Genomic DNA, 10,631 nt, shown 5'->3' on the forward strand with positions numbered 1-10,631 from the left:
GGGCAGCTGCAAGGAAGGGCAAAAGCGAGCGAGAGAGAGAAGGTTGAGCCTCCTTTTTAACAGGCTTAGAAATACTAGTAGTATCGTTGCAATAAACTTCCCCCAAGCTGAAAGACCAGTTCTGAGGAAAGGCTTAGATTTCCCTGCCTAAATTAACTGATCAAATAAAAATTCATGGAATCATCCTCTCTTGCTCCTAATGCACTTTAAAATTACTTGGTTCACAGTACAAGTTTTTCCAGCACATACCTTATTTTTCGCTCTATAAGAAACACTTTTTCCCTCCTAAAAAGTAAGGGGAAATGTGTGTGTGTCTTATGGAGCGAATGCAGGCTGCACAGCTATCCCAGAAGCCAGAACAGCAAGAGGGATTGCTGCTTTCATTGCGTAGCGATCCCTATTGCTGTTCTGGCTTCTGGGATTCAGAATTTTTTTTCTTCTTGTTTTCCTCCTCCAAAAACTAGGTGCGTCTTATGGTCTGGTGCATCTTATAGAGCGAAAAATACAGTAATGGTTGGATGTCTTCTAAAGAGAGTATAATCCCCACCAACGTTCATTTCTGGCTGACAACATAATGATTCTCCATGCTTCAAAACTGGTTAGGAGGAGTAAGAATTCTATCATATTAATCCTTTACTCCGGGGTCAAACATTACTCGAAGCCACAACCAGGATGCTTGTCTCCTGTCGTTTGGAGAGCATCTTGAATTGAATCAATTAGTGCAATTGCTTCTTGCCCTGCCCCATCAAGACCTAAAACCCTTTCGTGCTCCCAGCAGCCTTGTGTGCTTGGCAAAGGTGTTTTGTGTTTGGAAAAAGACTACAATTCCAAGGGAGCAATCTGTTATGGCATTTGCACACGACGCCATCAGCATGTATGCACCAACATTATAAAACTAGGAGAGAGAAGCTTCCCAACTTCCTCCAAGAGCTCTCAGCAAAAAGATCCCAAGCATCCAACAGATTCCAGCCAGGAAAGGTAGGTTTTTAGCTCTTTGTTCACCCAATATTCCCAAGCAAAGGGAAGATCACCCATCACTGTCCTCAAGGAAGAAGAGTCTCTCCACTTTAAGCAAAAGCCCCGGGGACCTTCTCTCTATCTTCCCTTTCATTTCCGAACCACATCCTACAAAATGATTTAACGTGGTGCTGACAAAATAACGCCAAGGTTGCAGGTTCGATCCCTGTAAGGGACAGCTGCATATTCTTGAATCACAGAGGTTTGGACTAGATGATCCACCGGGACCCTCCCAAGTCTATGTTTCTATGACCGGAAACTACGAAAACAATTTCAAATCCAAATCGGGTAGAGACTGGGATAAAAAAATATTCCCTCAAAAGGCTGGTTGAAAAAGAAAGGTATTCAATTAGGCACCAGAAACAAACAATGGAGATGGTGCCTACTAGATATGTAATAGCAGGGAGTTCCATGGCGAAGGAGCCACCACACCAAAGGCCCAGTGCCTATGTCGCAGGGCCTCCTGCAAATCTAGTGGTGCGGACTCTGCAGGATGCTGCAGAGCAGAGTGATCTGTTGGGTATACAAGGAGTGAGACAACCTTTCAGGTATCTGGTGCCACTGCCTTCGCCTGGCAGCTTATTGGCAAGCACTGCAATTCTTTCATAAGTGGCATAACATGACGGCACTCGTCTGCCCTAATGAGCCGCTTGAGCTGCTGCCTTTACACCAGAAGCAGCTTCCAGGGAAGGCAGCCCATCTGAAGAAGATTACTCTGTGGGGTTCCATGTAGAAAGGCAGCAAAATGGCCATTATATTTTTACTAATATGCAAAAAAAAAAAAAAAAAGCATTTGGATTTCCTGCCTCAGGCATCAAGTTCTCCAAGAACCTCCTGAAAAGGTAGTAAATGTAAGCCTGCTATAAAAAACAAAAATAACCCCACTGAAGTCTGTTGCTTCTCTGGCAACCATTTAACACCAATTAAAGCCTCCACTTCCTTTCCTCCCTCCCATTTCCTGCCTTTATTATCCATCTTTGCTTCTGCTTCCCTCTCGCACTTTCAGAACTATGAAACACAATTCTGTTGCTGATGTAGATTTTAAAACATATTTGCGTCTTGCCCTCAGCACTAGACCATTTTTAAGTATTGCTATTTTTTTAAAAAAAAAAGCAAAACAAAAACACATTAAAAGCAATATCAGCTACCTGAGGCATTATTGCTATTGCCAGCTTCCTGCATCCCTAGCAGCTGGAAGGGAGAGGAGGTTAGTTCTCCCTTCGCTCAGTATCCCTCCTGCAGTGATTCTAAGGGTCATTTCCAAAATGGTGCCAGGAACCTTAACATGCGAGGCTTTGGGGTGTGTGATGGGAACTTAAAAGCCCACATTGGCCAGAATGCCCATTTGTAGTACAATTGCCTCTTGTTTACTTCCTGTTCTGCTTGAGGATCAATAAGGGCTTAAATTGCCTCTTCTAAAGTTCCGTTCTTTTTGTGCTGAAGTTTATAGGTGCCTGTAATGCACACAAACGCTTTGGAGATTATGGGTGTTAGATTCATGTTTAAAAAAATCAACAACAAAAATAGCCACTTGAAGATTTCTGTGTAGAAGCACTCCAAGGAGTGGGGTGGTGGTGGGGTACCTCAGGCCTGGGGGCAGAATACAGACCTTCAGCTGGCCCTTGGCCACAATAAGATCAATAAGCAACAAAAAATTGCACATAAAAGTGCACAGTAAGAGTCTAGCTACCAATACTGTGTGTGTAAAGTTAAGGTAAAAGTTAAAGGACCCCTGGGCAGCTAAGTCCAGTCAAAGGCGACTATGAGGTTGCCGCGCTCATTTCGCTCTGCAGGCTGAGGGAGCTAGAGTTTGTCCACAGACAGCTTTCCGGGTTATGTGGCCAGCATGACTAAACCACTTCTGGCACACCAGAACCCTGTGATGGAAGCCAGAGCACACAGAAACGCCATTTACCTTCCCACCACAGCAGTACCTCTTTATCTACAGTGGTACCTTGGTTTGCAACCACTTTGGATTACAACCGTTTTGGATTACAACCACGTCAAACCTGGAAGTGCGTGTCCCTTTTTTGGGATTACAACCAATTTGGGGGGGGAGGCCCCATTGGCAAAAGCGCACCTTGGGTTACAACCTGTTTTGGTTTACAACTGGACCTCCGGAACGGATTATGGTTGTAAACCAAGGTACCACTGTACTTGCACTGGTATGCTTTCAAACTGCTAGGTTGGCAGAAGCTGGGACAGAGCAACTGGAGCTCACTGTCGCACGGATTCGAACTGCTGACCTTCTGATTGGCAAGCCCAAGAGGCTCAGTAATTTAGACCACAGTGCCACCCACATCCCTATAAACACACCCACACCCCTGTATACATGTCACACACATACATATACTCTCCATGCAAACATACCAGGATGAATGCTCTATGAACAGCTAGTTTGAAAACTCCCTCCAATTTTTTATTTAAGCCATTTTGGAGGGCAAGGTTTTTGAATGTTGTAGTGTGGGGTGGTCCTTCTCCTCCCATGAGAAATTCAAAACATGGCAAAGCTGCTTTGTGAATCTTAGTGAGGAGCTACTGGCAGGTGTGAGGGCCAATCAGGGTGGAGAAATCCCTTCGCCCTTGGTTATGCTGCCTGGAAGTTGCAGCCCCTGATAGCAACCATGATGAGGCGCAGACATGATAAGGCTCACCGACTTTGCCGCAGTCACTGCCTCTCAGTTTAACCAACCTCAAAGGGTTGTTGTGCTGATGGCGCGAGAGCACGTTTGCCTCCTTGAGCTCCTTGGAAGAGAGGTGGGATAGAAATTCGAACAAACTCTGTGCCCTTCACAATAACTCAAAGCTCCCATGGGAGGCTCACTGCGAGCAGCAGCGACAGCAACACAGCACCGTAGAAGATACATTGACAACAGTTAAGCAGCCTCTGATTGAAGAGCCCTGGGAATAAGACTAAGGAAGGCTGGGAACCAGCACGCATCACAAGAGGAATATTTATTTGCAACAGTAATGCAAATATGGCAACTATTCCTGCAGCATGCACAGGAAGGCCAGGCTTGTTGTGTGCACTGGCAGAAAAGTGCAGGCGTGTTTTATAACACTTAATAGGGATACTCCCCAACCCCAAAGACAAACAAAAGGAAAAGCAAAACAAATCACTCAGATTAGTGCACACACTTGTCCAATGCTGTGTCTCGAAAAGGGTCGTCTTCACTCCAAAGCGTTGCAATGTTCTAAGAAGCATCTGTAATTCACCCAGTCCTTCCAGTCCAGTCCAAAACAGCCTTGGCCATATTAACCAGAGATACCCCCCACCCCGTTCCAGATGAGCATAGCAGATGCACAGAATAAATACTGTAGGCACTGACATGGTAGCAAACATGCCGTTGCCAGCCTTACAGGACTGTCTTACCTATAGCTAATGTCTACTGATGCTACTCTTATCTCCCCATCCCCGCCCACAGACAAACAGGCATCCCATTCTTTCATGCAGGCAAACATGTCTCTCCCCTAACTCCTTGTAGTGCCATGCAAAGCTCAAGTTTGTGCAGTACAGCGACTGCTACCAGTGAGAAACCAGATACAACTGCCCACTTCTTCCTGAGCTCCTGTACCTTCCCAAAAAGGAATAACAGAGAAAGCTGACAGATTCCTCTTAGAAGGAAGGTGCTATAGCAGAAGTTCTCTAACTGTGGTCCATTGCCTACTGAGAGTTCATTCCTTCCATGTGGGGGGCCTGGGGAAAGATTGCAGGACGGTTGAGAATATCTGTACCCTGCGTTTGACTTTTCTGCCCCGACCCCACTAACAATGGAGATGGAGGCTGTTTAAGCCAGGGCCAGATTATCAAAAGAGGCTAGCCAGACCCCTAACCTAGGGCCAATCATTTTCATAATACAGTGCCTCTAGAAAAAATGTACCAGTTAAAGGCAAGGCTACAGTTATTAAGATATAAATAGATATTGTTACAGAGATTATGGGGCAGATGGAGGTCAGTTTGGGAAGGTAGCCCATCTAGGAGAAGGAAAACTGGTCCTAAACCTCTGCTGCGTTGAGGGATATCTTCAGGAGAAGAAAAGACTAAGGAGTAAACCCTACACACAAATCCAGACTCGAGTCCCTAAGATGGTTGGATGGTACCTTGTATGTTTCCTTCCGACAACTCCTGCAGCCAAGCCAGTGCCAAACTTGTTACTCTACTTTCCTTCGGACCATGTCAGTGGGGCCAAGAGGGGAGTCTTGCTGCCTGGGCAACCCAGGACCTCCATACACACTGCCTAGGCTTGCACCCTGGAGAGGTCACTTCAGGGCTGTTAATGCAGAGGTTTGACTTCACCCCCCAGAGGCACACTCCATTGTCTCTTGGGACAGAAAGAAGACAACAACAGGAGTTACTAATGTAAGAGTTATGTGTATGCTTTGATTTGTAGGACAATAATAAAAGCGTATTAAAGTACTGCACACCAGGATCGCAGCAGTTTTCAACTGATCCATAAGGATCGGGTGACCTCATCACAGAGTTCATGCCACCCCAATGTGCTGACTGGTGTCTTCCAATCAAGTCGCCCATGTGCAAGATCACTGATTGATGGGTGGCTTCAGAACTGTCAGCCACTGTGATGTGTCTGTTGCTACTGCTACCTTGGCTCATTGCTATGGCTATTCTTGCGCTTTCTACCAGCAGCAACAAGGTTACATTGATGTTAGGCCTTGTGTGGAAGGACCATAGGATCAGCCTGCCAGGCAAGACCTTGCTGTTTCTCTTCTTCCGGGTGCAGCTGAGTGCTTTGTAGTCAGCATATTTTTGCCCTGGGAAGGCAGGATTTTGTGTCTGAAGATCAAACCTCCTTGCTGACTAAGCAATGGTGTTGCCTTTCCACAAAAAGGTGATCTCTGCAATACAGAATCTTTTTGTTTTCAAGAGCATACTTTCAACTCAGTTCCATCCACTTTCTCAGCTAACACAGGAACATGCCGAGTTTTGATAGGCACCGCTGGGGATTTTTAAATATCTTAATATACGTACCATGATTAGGCACTAAGGAAAGGCAGTTGATGGATGTTTATAAATCCGACATCTAATCAAACTCTCAAGTTAGAAGTGCACATTCCCTCCCACCCCCTGCCAAAAAAAAAAATAATTAAAAAAAATCACTGCCTTAGGGATGCTTCATCACCAACACATTTGTCTAGTCAAAGATTCCAAGCTGCTTTGCATAATTCCCCAGAGTGAAAAAAAACAAGCAACTCCTATTTCAGCTGCTCTGGAGTTTCCCTTGCCGTTTCCAAGGCACAGAACCACAATCAAGTGGGATTGAAGAGTTCCATAAAAACAACCCCATCCATTTGCTTTTGTGGGGACAGATAAACTTTGCTTCCAAACTCTACATCTAATGAAGTCACCCTTGTTTGAGATAAGAAGGGATTCTCTTTGATTGAAAGCCATTGGCAATGATGTTATGTGACTTGGGAGGGGTTTTTATTTTTTTTTTACACCTTCCTCTGAAGCAGAGTACAGGCTTGCCCAACCCTTCAGTGCATACCAGCAAGTCCCTTTGGAGTTCAAATGGAGTCACTCAAAGATAAGCAGGCGTAAGATAAGCAGCCTTAGTTTATATTATTTAGGTGTAGTGCACCTGAACACTGGGCCAAAAACAAATGAAGCATTTTTTAGCAGCCTGTTGCCCAAAGAACGTTGCTTCCCATCTAGCTCAACAAAAACTGAACACAGAAAGTTCTCCAACTGAACTTAAAAAGTTCTCCAATATCTAACAATGTACAAAATGTAGCATCAAGGCAGAAGGCTGCCCTTCATACAGTTTAACAAAGCAACTCTATGCATGTTTACATGGAAGCAAATCTCCCTGTGTTCAGTGGGGATTACGTGGATGGGAGGAGTGCATGGGACTGCACTATATCCAGATGGGATTCAATCACATACAGTACCAGCAAATTCAAGTTGCATAATTAAAGTGGATTTGCATAGCAAAATCAACTTCCTAAAAAAGAAAAGGTGGGTGGAGGTCAGTTTTGTGATAAGAATGATGGGAAGATGCACGGGTTTGTGATTGCTCAGTGGAATTTTTATACTCGCAAACAAATGGGAAGGAATGCTGAATAAATTGCCAACATTGTTTCACCTCCCTGCAACTTTGTGCAAACAAATAAGAATCAATGCTCAATAAACAGGTCATATGGAAGGGATCCAAATCTCCCCTAGGAACAGGGATGGTTGCCAGGGAAAATTAATAAAAATCAAAATTATTATTCATTGGACTTACTAGTCATGGGGGGGTGCTTTAGAAGGAAGAGCTCAATGAAATGCTTAAGGGCAGGAAGAATGTTCTTCTCTGGGAGTTTCAGTGCCGGTCTCTCCTTCCTGAGGAAGGACACACTGTTTTCCTGTAAGGAAGTGGGCCTTTGGGAATGCACTGGTTGCTGTTGGCAGGAGACATCAGCCACTTGGCTACATAACTAGGCTACACAGCCTCCCAAGTGTCGAAGGGGAATCCTGAGCAGAAAGCCAAACTGGAGCAAACTTTCCATTGCAACCCTTCCGTTCTAGCCAAGATTGCTTATCACAGAAGGGCACCAGCATCACTTTGCTCAGGGCAGTGCAAGGCAGGGGGCTTGCAACACACCGGCAGCCAAGTTCAGCTGGATCGAACAAACCAGCTGGGTGTATTGGGACACTTTACACAGCACAAACAGACCACAGATTCGCTGGAAGCATTTCGTTTCTGTGCAATTAGACCCTCGCAAGGCAGAGTGTGCACGTCTATTTCGACATGTGGCCGGAAACGGCTTCCCAAGGCGGCGAGATGAGCGCTCATCACACGTGAACAACGACCTGCGTCCACAAGAGTTTTCCTGCACGGGGTGGGGGAGAGACCTGCTTGCTCACGCGCCCCGTCCGTCATTCTCCGACGACGCGGGACCGGGGCTGCAAAGTGACAGCCGGCACACACCAGCACCTCCTTCCCCCGCCAGAAGCGGCGGAGGATGTTTGTACAAACGCGGAGCTTTTCTCAGCACTTGTTGCCGATCTCTCTCCCTCTCTCTCTCTGCCCCTGCTGGGCAGAAACCGGCTAGCAGCGAGTTGGCTCTGCGAGCCCCAAACATTCTCAAACTCGAGACGGGAGCCGCCTCTTCCGCTGATCGCCCGCAGCAATAACGGGGAAGCGAAAGGCGAGGATGCACGTGGAGCCGCCATGGGGGGCCCGCCCTAAACCGGTTCTCCCCCCCCCCGTGTGTGTGTGTGTGTGTGTTGTATGGACGGCAGGGACATAATAGCAACAGCAACAGCCCCACATCCCCTCGCGCACTGCCATTTGCATGAACACTGCCTAGAATCACCAGCCAGCTCCCTCCATCCTCCCCAGCCGACAGCACGTCGGAGTCGCCCCCTCGGCAAGCCCAGGGCGTCCGCCAGCTGCTTCCAGCCAGCCACCGGTCGCTGCTCGCCTGGGCTGAGGGCGGGCGAGATCCCGGTCCCCGATCCTGCCCCGCGAGCAGAGGATCGGCCGCGCGGGAAAGGAAAGGGAGCCCGCGCCCTCTCTCCTTCTCTTTCCCCTTACAAGGGCAATGGGAGTGTGGGGAGCATCCGCCCTAGAAAAGCAACAGCTTCCCCACCCACCTCGCCGCCGGCGGAGGCCCAGGCTGGCCAAGCGCGGATCCCTTACCTTTTTGCGCGCACTCAGCAGCAGGCAGTTTTAAGGTGGCGATAGATCCCGAGGCAGCATTAAAACCAAAAAATAAATAATAAAAAAGAAGGGAGGCGGAGAGATAGCGGTAAGCAGCAGCCAGCCGGCTCAGTCACGCTGCAGAGGCGGGGAGGGGAAAGGGGCGGGTTCGAGCCTCGGCGCTCAGGCACCGCCAAGGAGGGAAAGAAGGAAGGGGGCGCGATCTCCGGCTAAATTGTGGGCTGACTGTGACGTAACAATCGCGGCGGGAGACAAATGGGAAGAGCTCTGGCGAGAAGGGGCGTTGTGACGCCACGGGGGCTGGGAGAGGGTTAGGGAGGGACAATGGAACGCTCGACCGGGGGAGGGAAGGCGTGAATAGGGAAGGTTAGAGCCGCCGGGCAGCGCCAGTGCCTGACCTTGAGGCTAGGCTCCTGCACATATTTGCATGCGCGCAGTTGGCAACAACAAGCCCGCTTTTGTGCATAGTTCTGTGCAGGCGAGTGTCCGCCCATAGTGCTTCCTCCCAAGTAAAGCTGATGTGCTTCCCATGCAGAGCTATGCGCTTTTAAAGGCGCGGGTTTCGGTGGGTTTAGGTGCGCCTAACTCCGGATTAGGCTGCGCATAGGAATGAGACCGCCGTCGCGGGTCTCCTGATTTCCAAGCAAACGCGCACGGAATCCCTTGCTAGGCTTTTCCTCTCCTCTCCTTTAAGAGAAATTCTAAGGCTGCGAGCCGCTGGGACATCCAGGGGAAACCCCGAGTTAATTGTGTGGAGGCAGAGTTCTGAATAAACGCCCGAGACTGCGCCCTAAACCTCCCGCGGCATCTGGCAACAGCTCCAGGGGCTCGGGCGGTGAGGAGCCTAAAAGTTTCCAACTTTTGGAGGGGGATTAGCAGCTCATAATAACTACGAAAGGGCAGAGGAAAGGAAAAGCAAAGCGACACCCTCTTGAAGCGCCCGCGGATCCTAACTAACTAAACAAGCTTCCTTGGCAGCGCTGAAGGGCGATTTTTTAATTTTATTTTTGGCACCGTCCTGCTTCGCCTAGGATCAGACGCGCGGCATAGGCTGAGCGGAGCGCTAGCAGGGGAGACAACCGGGTTGAGCGGTCCTGTGGAAGTCAGAGGCCGGCCGGCGGGGTAGGCGGACCCACACGACAAGTGGGGAAAGGGGAGGGCGGAGAGTTGAGGAAGGGGGGGGGGGAGTTGGAGGCCAGATTCCGCCACTGGAGTGCGGAGCTATTCCGAAGCAGCTGGGCCGAGGGAGCAAGGGGATGCTGGTCGCCTGGAAAGCACGCAGGTTGCGTAAAGCCTTGCTCTTCACATCCCCCCCTTCCACCCGGTCCCTTCCACGCTGGCTGCAGCCTTGCCCTTCGGCCCCGTGGAGATGGGGGTGGGGGGGCGCTGTCGCCCTTGAGTTCCCAGTTGGGACAGATACCTGCGGGGAGGGGGCAGGGAGGAAGAGCGAGACTTGGCTCCCCTTCCTCCCCACCCCGCCTGCCGCCGCCGCACCTCCTCCAGAGCGGAGGGCGGGCCCGGGCTGACTTCGCTTGTTTCTCCAATGCGCTGCACACCCCAGCCCGCCGCTCACCCCATTTACCCGGCGGCGGAGGTGTCCAATCGGAGCGGCGAGGGGGAGGCGCCTCGGGATTTCGGGTGGGGGGTTTGGAGCGCGCTGACCCGGCCACCCGGCACCCGGTTCAGCGGACTCTGGGGCGGAGCGGGGGAATGATGTGGATTTTGGCTAAGGGCGTTTGTGGTGCCTGAGAATGAAATAGCTTTAAAGCAACAAAACTACACCCCCCCACACACACTTTTTTTTTTGCATTTCCTGCTTTTGCAGGCACCAGAGGGCACCGATCCGTTTCAAACATTCTGTGCAACGTTCACAGATGTCACAAAAGTTGGAAGCGTTCACACGTGCAGTGAAAAAGTCGTTGCCTCTTCTGTGCCCCCAACGACGCATCT

The 10,631-nt window shown here is 49.4% G+C and overlaps 1 protein-coding gene across 4 annotated transcripts in view; it reads right to left on the reverse strand.

Moving 5' to 3' along the window:
- The window catches only part of ELOVL5 (ELOVL fatty acid elongase 5), a 67,013-nt gene extending 56,792 nt beyond the window's left edge, over positions 1 to 10,221 (reverse strand). Inside the window, exon 1 of one of the 4 annotated variants that reach the window (XM_083607421.1) lies at positions 10,102 to 10,221. The gene's annotated coding sequence lies outside the window, so the exon portion shown is untranslated. Of the gene's footprint in view, positions 1 to 8,442; positions 8,560 to 8,660; positions 8,978 to 9,651; positions 9,782 to 10,101 lie in introns of those variants that run through there. The other 3 variants (XM_083607420.1, XM_083607418.1, XM_083607419.1) reach the window with 3 other exon arrangements.
- Between the last annotated feature and the right edge of the window lie 410 nt (positions 10,222 to 10,631).

The sequence above is a fragment of the Podarcis filfolensis genome, assembly GCF_964270895.1.
Source record: "Podarcis filfolensis genome assembly, chromosome: 3".
Taxonomy (NCBI): Eukaryota; Metazoa; Chordata; class Lepidosauria; order Squamata; family Lacertidae; genus Podarcis; species Podarcis filfolensis.